At 50.5% G+C, this 14,796-nt stretch overlaps 1 long non-coding RNA gene across 2 annotated transcripts in view; it reads left to right on the forward strand.

Moving 5' to 3' along the window:
* LOC129620937 (uncharacterized) overlaps nucleotides 1-14,796 on the forward strand; it is a 71,402-nt gene that overhangs the window by 2,855 nt on the left and 53,751 nt on the right. For both annotated transcript variants that reach the window (XR_008698933.1, XR_008698936.1), the window contains exons 2-5: nucleotides 3,640-3,697; nucleotides 5,068-5,115; nucleotides 8,513-8,613; nucleotides 9,358-9,517. This is a non-coding gene — a long non-coding RNA (uncharacterized LOC129620937). The remainder of the gene's footprint in view (nucleotides 1-3,639; nucleotides 3,698-5,067; nucleotides 5,116-8,512; nucleotides 8,614-9,357; nucleotides 9,518-14,796) is intronic.

Genomic DNA, 14,796 nt, shown 5'->3' on the forward strand with positions numbered 1-14,796 from the left:
GTAAAATGGGGTTCTTAAAAGTCCCAACCTCCCTGGGGTGGGGGTGGGGGAATGAAGTGAAAAAATCCAGGTGAAGGATTCACACAGAGCCTGGCACTTAGTGGGCTATAAGTGTTACAATTTAAATGAGTCAAATTCTATTGGCCGCTGCTCCAAGGCTGTCCCCTGACACCAGCCCTTCAGAAAAACGCACTGGGCAGACTGAAGCTCCGCTGCGGGGAGCTTCCCAGGCGAGGCTAGGCCCAGCAAGGCTCAGAGACCTGCTTGCTCGGGGGCTGTTACGGGGGCGGCTTGGCTGAGGCTGAAGACCGGGGCGAACTGAAGAGGCCCGGAGCCCAGAACTGACCCGAGCTGTGGCAGCCCGGGCACGTGGGTAGACCACCAGGAGTTGGGGGCGGGATCGCCTTGCAGACGGAAGGGCTGATCCTTTAACCAATCAGCCCGCGACCCCCGGGAGGGGTTACTGGAGGAGCCTGTTGTCTGGGTGCTGGGTGGGTTCCAGTCAGACCTCCTAGTTCCTCCCAGTTCCCCCCAGTTCCCCATCGCCAGGCAAGCGGCCTGCTGGGAAGGGTAGTGCGTTTCCCCTTGCCTTTTGATCTTTTGCATCCTGCTTGTCCCCATAAATGTTTCTCTGACCTGACTATTCTCCAGGGTAAGGACTGCGGCCACTGTTCTCTCCCCACCACCCGCTCCCAGCTGAGCACACAGCAAGTGCTAAATATGTGCTCTCTGAATACCGAGCTGGGGAAGCCTCTGGCTCCTGGCTGCCGGAACTGCCTGTCAGGACAGCGAGGGGCGTTTCACTGGGCATCAGGCACAATCATCCAGCCTCCTTGTGGGTTCAGTTCAGTTCAGACTCTTTGCGACCCCATGAACCACAGCACCCAGGCCTCCCTGTCCATCACCAACTCCCGGAGTCCACCCAAACCCATGTCCATCGAGTCGGTGATGCCATCCAACCATCTCATCCTCTGTCATTCCCTTCTCCTCCTGCCCTCACTCTTTCCCAGCATCAGGGTCTTTTCAAGTGAGTCAGCTCTTCGCATTAGGTGGCCAAAGTATTATTCCCATTTTCTGGAGGAGAAAACCAAAGCTCAGAGAGACTACTTCACACTTACTTCCCCAGCCCTGATTTGTTAACCCCTCTGACCCCCTGGTGGGAGGGGGTCCCACAGTGAGCTCTTTTGATCCAGAGGAAACCAGACTCCCAAGAAGTGCTTTCCTGGCACCTCCACCGAGACTCTTCCACCAAACCAGGTGGTACCGGGGCCGTGGGCTCGGCCTGGCCTGCAAACCCTCACTCTCCTTCCTGTCTAGGGGTCTGGGTTTGGGCAACCCCCCAGCTCACACCAGAGCCTCCCTCCCCGAGCCTGGCTTCAGACTGGAGCCTGTGGAGGTGGGGGGCAGCCAGGGAGGGGAGGCATGTCACCATATATCCCCGTCAGATTAAAAAACTAATTTGAAAAGATTAATGTATTCCATTCTTGTTACGCTGGCTCTGATACCTCTGGGCCTGCGGCTGCTCTGCCTCCTGATTATTGAATTTTTATGGCCTGGTAATTAATTGCAGATTCCCTGTTTTGTTCTATTTCTTTTTCTCTGACATTTTAATTTCAACAAAAAGCAGTGGTCTCCATGCAGGTTCTCTCTGGAGATCCTAATGGTCTATAAAACAGAATGACTTATAGACGTGGCACCCACTTCAGTTGGCGAGCGATTGTTTGAAACCTTGCTGATCACGCAAAATTTAATTTTTCCACCTCCCTCCCCTAGTCGCTACTCATTTCTTGTCTCTTCCATTACAGTGCCCGTATCTCAGCTCACAATGAGGGGAGCAAAAAATGAGTCGCCTCTGAAACTATTACAGTGCCTTTCCCTCGAAGGCCGGGGGCTAAAGACAAGGCAGGTTTCGATTACTTTCCTTGGAGGTGGCCCCAGTGGTGGCGGTGGGAGCTGGGCCTCCCCAGAGGGCCACAGGGATGTGGGCAGCTGCCCCCAGGGGTGAGGGAGGGGGAGGGTCTTTTCTGCCTCTCTCAGTTGCCCTTTTGGCCAAGTGCAACCGCCACGTTAAGCACCAAGGTGCCCATGGGCTCATGAGGGCAGGGTGGATGGGTGCCCATATGTGCTGTCAGTCCACACCAGGAAATCAAGAGGTTTGACCCCTGCCAAATTCTTAGCCAGACTGGGTCACTGGAAACAGCTGTTCACAAAGACAGATCTGGAAGAGACTCCTGCACTCCATCTCCCAGCCTTGCTGACATCACAGAGGCTGGGCACCTTCCCCTAGGGACCCACAGGACTAGGCAGGGCAGGGACAGAAGAGTAAGGTCATGGAACCAAGTTGGGCCTAAAGGATTGGAAATTCAGGTACCTTCAGGCGTCAGGCAGGCAGGCGAGCGGAGGGCGGCAGGGGGCGGTAGGGACTGCGGCGCTCTAGAACTCACGCCCCGTCAGAAGGTGTGGTGGCCACTCAGCTCCAGCCAGCACGGCCATGTGGGAAGCAGTGTGTGTTGTGGCCGGAGCTTCTGATTTTTCAAGACAGGTTGGAAATCTGGCTTTTAATGTGAAACCTCACAATCTGAAACATTTGGGTTAGATTTTTTTTTTTTTTTTCTGAAGCTCCGTGTCAGCTGAACTGAATACATCTTTGATCTTCGTGTCTGATCTGGCCCACAGGACAACTGTTTCCTCTGATTTGAAACACAGATCGGAGACATGAGGACACAGAAGTGGATTCTGTTGAGGCCGCAAAGGCCTCCTTGGCCGGCTGATGGCCCCCAGTCCCATGACCCTGCCCCAGGAATCCTCCTTCCACCCGTGGGCCCTTCAGTCCTCTTCCTGCCCTCGTGGGCTCTTCCCCAGCAGCTGTGGTCTCCCGGAGGTGGTGCCTCTGGGCCTCTGTCTGGGGCTTGCTGTCTTTAGGCCTCCTCTTCACAGAGAAGCTTGTGGCCTGGAGTCCAACCACAGCTGGCTGAGTGATGCTGAGATTTTCACCTAAGACTTTGAGGGCCAGTGACTCCAAAAGCCCCCAGTCTGTTTGAGTCCATGGACTCTGGGGGCTGTGGTGGGTGGGGTGGCTGATGCAGACAGACCATGAGTCAAGGGCCTCTGGGGCCCCATGTTCTATTCCTACCTCCTCTGTGTTGAAATGCTGTAGAGCCAGTGCTGGGAGTGCCCTGGCTTCTTATGCCTGTTTCCTCACCTGACAGGCCGAATGGGAAGTGAGAGCATGGCTCTGGAGTCAGAGGGACTTGGGTTCAAACACTGATTGGTCCACCACTCACTTTGTGTCTGAGCTCAGAGTTTCTCAGCTAGAAAAATGGGCTTGACCCTTCTGTCTTAGTGTTCTGTGCTGTGTAATGAACTATCACACGCTGAGTGACTTTAAAAAAGCATGCCATTTTTAATCTCATGGTTCTGTAGGTCAGGAGTCAGGCTAGGCCAGGATCTCACCATGTGGAAGGCAAGGTGGCATCTGTGGGTACAGCTCTGCTTGGGCTCTGGGCCCTCCTTCAAGGTCTCCAGTTCTTGGCCAAATTTAGTCCCTCCTCACAAAACCCCTCCGTCGCAAGGCCAGCAAAGGCACCTTGAACACTTCTGGTGTTTCAGCTCATTCTGCCTTCCTTTACTACTTTTCAGGGTTCACGTGATTCCTGGGACCCATCCAGCTCATCCAGGACAATCTCTCCATTTCAAGGTGAGCTGGTTAGTGACTCTAGTTCCATCTGCAAAGTCCTCCTTGCTGCTGAAGATGATGACCGTGAGAGTGATGGTGGTGGTGGAGATGAGAGGGTGGCAAAATTCAGCACACCCTCCAGCCTCTCAGAGTTGCTGTAACAGTTAAAATACCCTACTTAGCTCTCTTTCCTCCTTCCTTGAGAACCACGGTGTTAGGTATTTAAATACCAAGGATTCCGTGCTACTGCATGGACAGGATGGGCAGTAGGCATGTTTCTCACAGCCACCCTCTCAAGTGGTTAGTGTTGTCCCCATTTTCCAGATGTGCAAACTGAGGGTCCCAGAAGTCAGGTGACATATAAATGGCAGAGCCAGGATGTGAACCTGTCTTCATCTCAGCTGCACATAAGGGTTTGTCATCTCACCACTGGGCCCAAGTCCAGAGCTCATGTGTCGCTGGGAAGTTCACTGAGCTCTCTTGAGAGGCTTCCACCACGTGCCAGGGGTTGACCTGTGATGTGATGTCACGGGTTCAGCCCAGGTCCTGGCATTTGGGTGTCTCCGGGAGTCCCCAGTAGATGACAGGTGTGTGTTTCATGGCGTTACCTGCTTCTTTCTCTTTGAGGGATGGCTGGGGTGCCACTATGACAGCCATTCCTGGGCATCACGGCTTTTGCCGGACACCTCAGCTGATCCTCAGGAGCCGCCCAGTGGTGAAGACTTCATGCGGTCCTTTTGAGAAACAGCAAAGAAAAGTCCCCCTGCAGCTCTTCTCTCTCCACCTTGAAACGGTGGCCTATGCCATGAGTCCTTTCTTCCCTAAATTAAGACAAATACACATGTCCTGGACTCCCCTGCAGGCATGGGACCTGGTGCCCACAATCAAAGGTACTGCACAGGACTCTCATGCAAACGTAGCTTGTGAGTCTGTGGTTGGAAGGAGAGTGACGCTGTGACAACAAGTGTGACGGAGGTGGAGGTGCCTGTTCCTGCCAAGGGTGGCTGTGGTGGAGCCTCTGCTCAGAGGGGTTTTCATGAGAATGGTCCCATGCTGTGTAAGGATGAAATGCTTGGAGCTGTAGCAGCTATCTTGTGGCCATGAGGCAACAGAGTTAAAGATTAAAATAAATAAATAAAAACAGCGAGGTTGCTGAATGGTCCTTGAAGACATTGCCCAGACCTTGAACCACCACCAGCAGCTGCTTACCTCCAGCCTCCTTGTTATGTGACAAAATGGAGCCCTTTGTGCTTAAGCAATGATAGAGCTATATATTCTTTTATTTGACTTTCAAAGTCTTCCTAACTGATACAAACACTCTAGCAGGATGGTCTGTGCCCAGGGGTGGTTGACAGTTGGTGCTGAGATAACCGTTTGCTCTTTTTTTTCAGGATAGAGTTACAGAGTCCACACTGAACTTGAAATCATGCTCTTCAAAGGTAAGGCCTCGTTTTCCTCAGGGGGAGTTTTCTCACAGGGATTGTCCCATCCCTCTCTCACCTGACAAGTGCAAGTGTGAGTACCAGGCATCCCTTCCTTAATGCCCAGCGAGGTAGGCATGATCACCCACCCTCTATAGACGGGGGCCATCTGGGGTCTCACACCTAGGATGTGGGGATTGGTTCCAGTTCTGTATGGCCTGGGGTCTCCCCACGCCAAAGTGAGTCTCTTTGTTTGAGTCACAGCCATAGGTGCCAGCGCGTCGCAGGTGGTGATGGTGGTAAAGAACCCGCCTGCCAGTGCAGGAGACACAGGATGCTGGTTCCATCCCTGGGTCGGGAAGCTCCCTTGGGGAAGGAAATGGCAACCCACTCCAGTATTCTTGCCTGGAGAATCCCACGGACAGAAGGAGCTTGGCGGGCTACAGTCCATAGGGTCACAAAGAGTTGGACACGATTGAGCAACTTAGCACACATGCAGGGGTGCAGGGGCTTCTAGGAGAGTGGAGGACCAGGGGAGAGCCGGGGTCAGGCTTGGGGAAGCCCACGACCTCCCAGCATAGCGGTCAGGTTTCTGCTGCAGCAGGGTCGTGCACCAGCCCCAAGTCTCAGCAACTTCCAAAATGACCACCTGCTTTTCTAGCTCCTGGGTCAGAGGGTCATCTGGACTGCTTCTACTTCAGGTTTTGGGTCCACATCTTTCTGCAACAGGGCTTCTCTGATAGCTCAGTTGGTAAAGAATCCACCTGCAATGCAGGAGACCCTGGTTCAATTCCTAGGTCGGGAAGATCCGCTGGAGAAGGGATAGGCTACGCATTCCAGAATTCTTGGGCTTCCCTTGTGGTTCAGCTGGTAAAGAATCCACCTGCAATACAGGAGACCTGGGTTCCAAACCTGGGTTGGGAATATTCCCTGGAGAATGGAAAGGCTACCCACTCCAGTATTCTGGCCTGGAGAATTCCATGGACTGTATAGTCCATGGGGTTGCAAAGAGTCTGACACGACTGAGTGACTTTCCCTTCACTTCACTTCTTTCTGCAACAAGCAGCTACCTGAAGATGCTCTTTCCCAGAGGATAGCACAGGTGCAAGAGGCCAACCACATAGGTGCTTTGAAAGCCTCTGCCTCAGTCAGCTGTGCTGATGCTCCCACGGCCCCAGCAAGTCACTTGGCCAAGATCCTCATGGGGGGCAAGTGTGTGTACTCCACGCCCTCCATGGGGCAGCCCCTGTGAGGTCACGTGGCAAAGGGTGAGGGAGGAAAGAGTCAGGGTCAGCAGTCCAAGCCACACACAGATCCCAAGGACCCCCAGGCATCCCCAAAGCCATGAATGCAGAGACCCCCAAGGGGCAGGACCTCAGCAGGGGCAGGTGGACCAGGGTCACTGCCTCATGCCTGAGCTTCAGACTTCCCAGTCTGTTTCTCAGAGAAGGGACCTGGAGCTGTGGGAGTCAGAGTATTACCTGAGGTTACAGGGTAACCTCCCACCTCTGCCCACCCCCACCGCCATCATCCTAAACCCAGAAGGGGAGGGGGCAAGGGGTCGGGGCACCTGCCTCCCTGGGGATGACGAGCCCCTTTCTTCCACCCCCATGCTCAAGCATTTACCCACTTCCCCCAAGACACCCGGACACAGAGCCTGGGACTCAAGTATTCCAACTGCATTGCATGGAGACCTCTCAGTGCTCGTTGACTTCTCTGACTCGTTGTCAGACTTCGTTGACTTCTGGCCACCAGAGGCCACTGAGCTGGCCTGGAGACATATTCTGTTTGCCTTGATCAGTATTTTGTTTCTGTGAATGGAGCCAACATGAAACAATCAGAAACTTCACATAGAATTCAGATTTGATTTCCGTTTCTTTGGAAAGAGCAGCAGATTTGACAACACTGGGCCCGTGTTGCTGCAGGGCAGGTGGCAGGTGCTGTGTAGCGCCTGTCCCCAGCCCCCACAGGCCCTGTGCCCTTGCCCCAGTCCCCACCACTCCCTGCTGCCTCAGGTCCTGAGAGCTTCCCCCATATTCCACACTGGTCTTTGTGCTGCTGGTACATGATGCTGGTTTAATCCACTTCCCAGAAGCTCACAGAGGAGAGACATCTGTTCAGGGCACACAGCCCATAATGGGCTTTTGTTTTTCTTTCTCTCTTCCTGAATAAGAATTTCATCTGGATTTCAAAGAGCAGTTCCTCTTGTGGGCTCCAAATCAGGACCTCAGACTCTGCTGCCCAGCCCAAGGTCAAACCATTTATGTCATGGTTGAATCTCAGAATACTTCTGGCATTGCTTCCCTGAGAACACAGTCACCTTGACTGGAAAATCTACACTGAGATGAAGCTTTGGGAGATGTTTTGGGGACCCAGGTCCCTGAGTTATGCAGGGAATCCCCTTGGATGTATAAAAAAAATCCTAACTGCTGATACTTACATAGCAATCCCTGTATGCCAGTCACTTCTCCTAACTTCATATTAACTCGCTTAATCCTCGCATAAACTTTGTAAGGGGGAAGGTACCATTTTTATCCCCATCTTGCGGATAAGAAAGATGAAGCACAGGGAGGTTAAGCAACGTCCCCAAATTTGCACAGCTTGTAAGTGGTAGAGTTGAGATTTGAACCCCAGTTCTCTGGTTTCAGGGCTTATCGTTCTTATCCACTGAAGTATCCTAGACGAAAATACCTATTGTGCCTAGTCACTCAGTTGTGTCTGGCTTTTTGCAACCCCATGGGCTATAGCCCACCAGGCTCCTCTGTCCGTGAGGAGTCTCCATGCAGAATATTGGAGTGTGTAGCCATGCCCTCCTCCAGGGGCTCTTCCCAACTCAGAGACTGAACCCAGGTCTCCCGCGTTGCAGGCAGATTCTTCACCATCTGAGCCACCAGGGAACCCAAATACCTATTGAGGTGGCCAAGTTTCTTATAATGTTTCATTTCACCCTTGAACTTGCCCAACAAGGTAGGGTTGAATTTGGCTGTGAGAGACAGAAAAATCTAAAAGAGAGGTTAATCTCTGTTTTGTGTAGATGCAACTTAGAGGTGGCAAGGAACTTCCAGGGTCAACTGGGACTCGGGCTTCTCCTCCGCCGTGCTGTCTTCCTCATCTTGTGGTGTCTTCTCAATGAACAGGATGACTGCCTGAACTCCAGCCATCACACCTTCCATCCAGTTTTCAAGAAAAAGGAAGGGACAAAATGTAACCTCCTTCTTTTAAGGAAACTTCTTCAAAGTTTCATAGGCTATTGTACTCGCATCCTTCTGATCAGCACTTAGTCACATGGCCACACTTGAGCCTGGAAATAGTCTATATTCCAGAGGATAATATGTTTACTGAGGAATCAGTTCTATCATTAAACTTAAAAGAGAGAATGGATATTGACTCAGCACCATCACTGTGTTGTTTACAGATAAAGAAACTAAAACTCAACGAGATGAATGACCTGCTGGAGGTAACACAGCCAGGAAGAGGTGGAGCTTGAATCTTCTGTCCCTGGGCCCTTTGGAGCAGGTAGGGCTCTGAAGATATACTCTGCCGGTTTCCTAGGTGGTGAGGAGGACTATGTGTATGTACATGACTCCCTTCCCAGGCCCCAGGAACACCCAGAGCCCAGGTCCTGCCAGCCAAGCAGCTTTATGCCTGCAAGCCCTGGCAGCCTCTCTGGGTGCAGATCCATCACCCCGGCACCAACCATGCCCTGGGCCTGACTCCATCCATCCCTCTAATGCTGCATCGACTTTGCTTGGGCACGTTCCTCAGGCAGCCTCAAGAGCACTGAATAATTCAGGTCTGCGTAATGGGATAATGAATTCACTGACAACTCAGTGTGGTCTCGGTACTTACATTTCAAGAAATACTGACTCCCCAGGCCCGCTCTGCAGGCTGGAGATGCACACACGCCAAGAAACTGTTGCCTTTACCTGCCTCTTGGGGTTCAGGCCTGACTGAGTGGATGCCCTACTTTGGTCTCACTCACTGTTCAACTGCTTGGGCAAGTGGGGAGTCTGGGGGGAAGGGGGCCTGTCTGGTTGGAACTGTGGGGCGAAGTGGAAGTGGAATCACAGAAGCTCAGACATGAAGAGCCGGAAAGGACCCTTTGGTTCTGCACACCCATCTTATGAACCGGGAAAGTGAGGTTATGACAGGGACAGGCCTCTGCTCCAGCACGCTGCGCTCTGTGGCTGGGAATGCCGGGAATGGATCAGGAGATCTGCTTTTTTTCCCTCCTAACTCTCTGGTTTCCCCATCCCTCAGCTGTAGAGAGTTGTTAATGACTCCCAGCTGCCCCTTCCATGGAGATGGGCCCTCAGCCTAACAAGAGCCGTTTCTGGAAGGCCCGGCCTCTCTGCACAACCTGGACAGACTGTGGCCATGACCGGCTAATGTGGTGCCAAAGGCCACCCTGAGCCTCAAGGTAGGATGAACGCTGATGCTTTTAAGGGTCCAGAACCCTTGGAGGGCCGGGCTGTGGCTCAGCCCCAGCTGAGACCCTGTTCTGGCCTAGCTTTTACTGCTCCCCTGTCTGGCTTCCCTCACTCCCCTGTTCCTCAGAGCCTCTTCCCATCCCCACCAACTCCCACCCTACATGCCCCCCATTGCTATAAATCATCTGAATGGGAATGCCGGACTCAGGCTCTGCTTCTGAAGAACCCTCCTGAGACAGTTGTGTTTCTGGGTCTGAATCCTCCTTTCTTATTTGTTTAAAAAAAATTTTTTTTATCAGAGTATAGTTTGCTTTACAGCGTTGTTAGTTTCCACTGTACAGAAAAGTGAATCAGCTATATGTATATGTATATGTATATCCCCCCTTTTTTGGATTTCCTTTCCTTTTAGGTTACCACAGAGCACTGAGTCAAGTTTCCAGAGCTCTAGAGTAGTGAGGGACAGGGAGGCCTGGTGTGCTGAAGTCCACAGGGTTTAAAGAGTCAGACGTGACTTAAACAACAATAGGAGGTTCTCATTAGTTATCTGTTTTATACGGAGTATCAACAATGTATCAGAGAAGGGAATGGCTACCTAGTCCAGTATTCTTGCCTGGAGAACTCCATGGACAGAGGAGCCTGGTGGGCTACAGTTTATGGGGTTGGACTGAGTGACTAACACATATCAACAGTGTGTATGTATCAATCTCCATCTCCCAATCATCCAACCCCCTACTCTCCCCCCTTGGTATCCATGTTTGTTTTCTATGTCTGTGTCTCTATTTCTGCTTTGTAAATAAGATTGTCTATACCAGTTGTTTTTCAGATTCCACATATATGCGTTAATATACGATACTTGTTTTTCTCTTTCTGACTTACTTCACTCTGTGTGATGATGAGGTCTCTCCACATCTCCACAGGTGACCCAATTTCATTTCTTTTTATGGCTGAGCAATATTCCATGGCATATATCGTTATCCATTCTTCTGTTGATGGACATTTGTTTCCATGTCCTGGCTATTGTAAATAGTGCTGCCATGGACATTGGGGCACATGTATCATTTTGAATTACACTTTCCTCTGGGTATATGCCCATTAGTGGGATTGCTGGGTCACATGGTAGTTCTGTTTTTGGTTTTTTAAGGAACCTACATAACTGTTCTCCATAGAGGCTGTATCAATTTACATTTCCACCAGCAGCACCAGAGGGTTCCCTTTCCTCCACACCCTCTCCAGCATTTATTGTTTGCAGATTTTGTGATGATGGCTCTTTTGACTGGTATGAGGTATCTCATTTTAGTTTTGATTTGCATTTCTCTAATAATTAGTGATGTTGAGCATCTTTTTGTATGTTTGTTGGCCATCTATATCTTCTTTGGAGAAGTGTCTATTTACGTCTTTCACCCATTTTTTGATTGGGTTGTTTTTTGATTTTGAGCTGCATGAGCTGTTTGTATATTTTGGAGATTAATCCTTTGTTGGTTGCTTCATTTGCAAATATTTTCTCCCATTATGAGGGTTGTCTTTTGTTCTTGTTTATGGTTTCCTGTGCTGTGCTAAAGCTTTTAAATTTAATTAGGTCCTATTTATTTATTTTTGGTTTTATTCTCATTATTCTAGGAGGTGGGTCAGAAAAGATCTTACTGCGATTTATGTCAAAGAGTGTCCTGCCTATGTTTTCCTCTAAGAGTTTTATAGTGTTCGGCCTTACATTTAGGTCTCTAATCCATTTGGGGGTTAGGGTAAGAGAATAAGATTAGAACACCATACACAAAAAAGAACCTTCCATTCTGGGGACTCCTCCTGGAGTGCTAAGAGGCTCAGGGCCGAGAATGCTTGGCCCTGGCTCTGCTGTGCAACGGTGAGGAAATCACTTCTCCACCCTGGGCCTCAGTTTCCCTGCTTGTACGGCTGGGGTTGGGGGAGCCTCTCTCATGTTCCTTCCAGCTCTGAAGGTCTGTGATATGACCTGAAGCGCCAGGAAGCCAGTGCCACATGTCCATGGAGTCCTACCATTGAGACTTTTCTCTGAAGGCTTCTTCAAAATGTAAAAGCATTTGCAATGAGAATGAGTTTCCTTATTTTTTTTTTAATTTGTAATTATTTATTTATTGGCTGCACTGGGTCTTTGTTGCTGCTCAAGGGCTTTTCTGCGATTGTGGAAGGTGGGGGCTCGTTGTAGTGTGAAGACTTCTCACTGTGGTGGCTTCTCTTGTAGTGGAGTGTGGGCTCTAGAGTGCAGACTCAGTAGTCATGGTACACAGGCTTAGTTGCCCCGCAGCATGAGGGATTCTCCTGGACCAGGGATTGAACTCATTTCCCCTACACTAGCAGGCGGATTCTTATCCACCGGACCACCAGGGAAGCCTTGAAAATGAGTTTCATGTAGATGACCATGCTGCAGCCAGATTCTCTCAAGGTGGGATCCTTGGGTCACTTGAATCCGTCACTGGAAGGGGACTGCCTGGTTGGAACTGTGGGGTGAGGTAGAAGTAGAATCACAGAAGCTTGGACATGCAGAGCTGGAAAGGACCCTTTGGTCCTGCACACCCAGTTTATGAACCAGGAAAGTAAGGTTGTGGCAGGGGTGGGCCTCTGCTCCTGCACACTGAGCTCTGTGGCTGAGAATGTTGGGGATGGCTCGGGAATCTGGGCAGGAGACCTGCTTGTTTTCCTTCTAACCCACTGGTTTCCCCATCCCCCAGCTACTGGAGGTTGGTGCTAATGACTCCCAGCTGCCCCTTTGCTGGAGACGAGTCTTCAGCCAAATGAGAGCCTTAAGGCCAGCCCACCCAGCATGACCTGGGCAGGCTGCAGCTGATGACTGGTTGGTATGGTAAAATGGGCACCACTGGGGACTACCACTGAATCCTATTATTGGGGACTTTTCTCTGAAGGCTTTTTCAAAAGGCAGAAGCATCTGAGATGAGAATGAGTTTCATATTAAGTGATGATGTTGTAGGGCAGACTATCTCAAGGTGGGATCTTGGATCACCTTAATCCATTTCCTGAAGGGGTGTATATTATTATTGTTATTTTAAAATATTCATTTATTTGGCTGTCCTGAGTCTTCGCTGTGGCATGTGGGATCCTTAGCTGTGGCATGTGGGATCTTTAGTTGTGGCATGTGGGAATCTAGTTCCCTAACCAGGGATTGAACCCAAGGAGCATGGACTCTTATCCTCTGGACCACCAGAGAAGTCCCAGGAGTGCTTATTATTATTTCCCTTCCCTTCTTCCCTTTTTTGAATATGGTATGTGATGTCTGGAGCTGCAACAACTATCTTTCAGTCATGGGGAAACAACATGAAATGTAAACAATAAGCTAAGGAAGGACTTCCCTGATGGTCCAGTGGTTAAGAATCAACCTTCCAGGGCAAGGGATGCAGGCTTGATCCCTGGTCAGGAACTAAGATTCCACATGCTCTAGAGCAACTAAGCCTGTGCGCTATGATGAAGATGCCACATATTGAAACTAAGACCCAATGCAGCCAAATAAATACTTTTTTTTTTAAAAAAAAGCTAATGATAGTGAAGCAGAAATATAGAAAGAAACTGATTTTCAATGACATTTCTGAATCATTGCACAAAACCTGAAAACTGCCTCTAGAATCTCAGTATATGAAATGATTATCTTTATTGCTCAAGCAAGTCCTGGTTGAATTTTCTTTTATTTGCAGCCCAAAGTTTTCCAAACAAACCAACAGTCTTTATCTCATTGAATCATAATAGCAATCTTCTAAAGTAGGGATTATTATTATTGGCTCAGATAAGTGACATAGCTAAGGCCACACAGCTGGCAAAGGGCAGCTAGAGCTTTCAGATTGGGAGGAATTTTGATAATTGATGAAAATGTAACTCCTGTCTCCACTGTGTGTGTTCCGCTGTAGTCTGGCCACTGGGAATAATCTCCCTTGCCATTCTGGTCTTTGGTCATTCTCTCTCTATGCATCCACCCTAGGGCTCAGCTTAGAGATTCAGGAAAGGTCCCTTGTGGGGTGGGGAGAAGGAGGTGGCAGGTAGCCACTGTCCTTGCCAAATGGAGTGTGGCCAGATTCTGGTACCAAGGACAAGGGGAAGACTGAACCCATTCTGGAGATGATTCTGGCCTCTAAACAGTTCTAATCTCTTGGATGTGGGGTTACAGTGAAAGGGAGAAAGCTCAGACACAGAAATAGACAGAGGGGTGGAAGGAGAGGGAGACAGAGGCAGAAGTTGAGGAGGAGGAGGGGGAGAGGAAGAAAGAAGGATGACAGGTTTTAGAGATAAACTTTGAGACAAACATGGCAGTGAACCTCAGCTCAGACACAAGCTAGCTCATCCCCCCGCCGCACCCCCCACACGAGCTTCAGCCTCTTCACCGTGTGATGGAGTGGACTGGGACACCTCCCTCCCTGGGACAAATGGCTCAGCACTGACCCGTAATGGATGCTCAGTCAGTGGGCCCTTCTGTCCCCACACAGACCAGTCTGATGGTTTGGAGGGTGCTCTGAGGGTGGAGGCAGGACTGGAGGCAGGGTGATGCAACCTTAGGTAAACCTTTGTTTCGCCTTTTCTGGGGAGCAGAGGCCTCTTGAAGAAAGGCAGGTAGCATTTATGCGTGTGTGTGTGCACACGCGCGTTTCAGACTAAGTACTTTAAGTGGTCAGAAAGCTGGATATTTCCCTTGACAGAAAAGAAGCCTTCTTGATTAGCAGCAATACCAGAAATGCCTTTGTCTCCTGAACAAGAAGGTGGGTGGGGTAGGGGGAAGAATTTAAAGAGTCATCAGAACACAAGGAGTTGGGGAGCCACTGCTGGGGTTAGCTGGGGGAAGAATCACTGCTCCGGACTCTGAGACTGAGCCCTCAAACCTTGGGGGTTGATGTATGTGTGTTGGGGGGAGCCCTCTGTGAGGGGCCTCTTGTCTACCCCAGATTAGTGAGGAAGCAGGGACAGAAATGCCCCCAGACTGAGGAGTAATAGAAGGTTCTCTGTCAGGAACATAGAGCACCTGGGGGTGTGGGCAGCGAGGAGCCTGGGGGTCACCTTTGCCCTGGGTGCTGTCTGGGCAGAGTGTGTTCTCCAGAACCTGGTGCAGAGCCTTGACTGAATGAGTGAGCCCTGGGCTCTGCCAGGCCTGGAGGCTGTGAGTGAGGATGAAGGAGGTGGTGCTGTGGTATCAGCTGGGGGCTCAGGGCCTGGGCAGGAGACAGTGGCCCCTCTCCCTGCCTCACGCCCTGCTTATGCGGCTAACTCCTCGTTTCTGGGGTTCAGGGAAGCAGACCGTGCT

This window comes from Bubalus kerabau, chromosome 1 (genome assembly GCF_029407905.1).
Source record: "Bubalus kerabau isolate K-KA32 ecotype Philippines breed swamp buffalo chromosome 1, PCC_UOA_SB_1v2, whole genome shotgun sequence".
NCBI classification, from domain to species: Eukaryota; Metazoa; Chordata; class Mammalia; order Artiodactyla; family Bovidae; genus Bubalus; species Bubalus kerabau.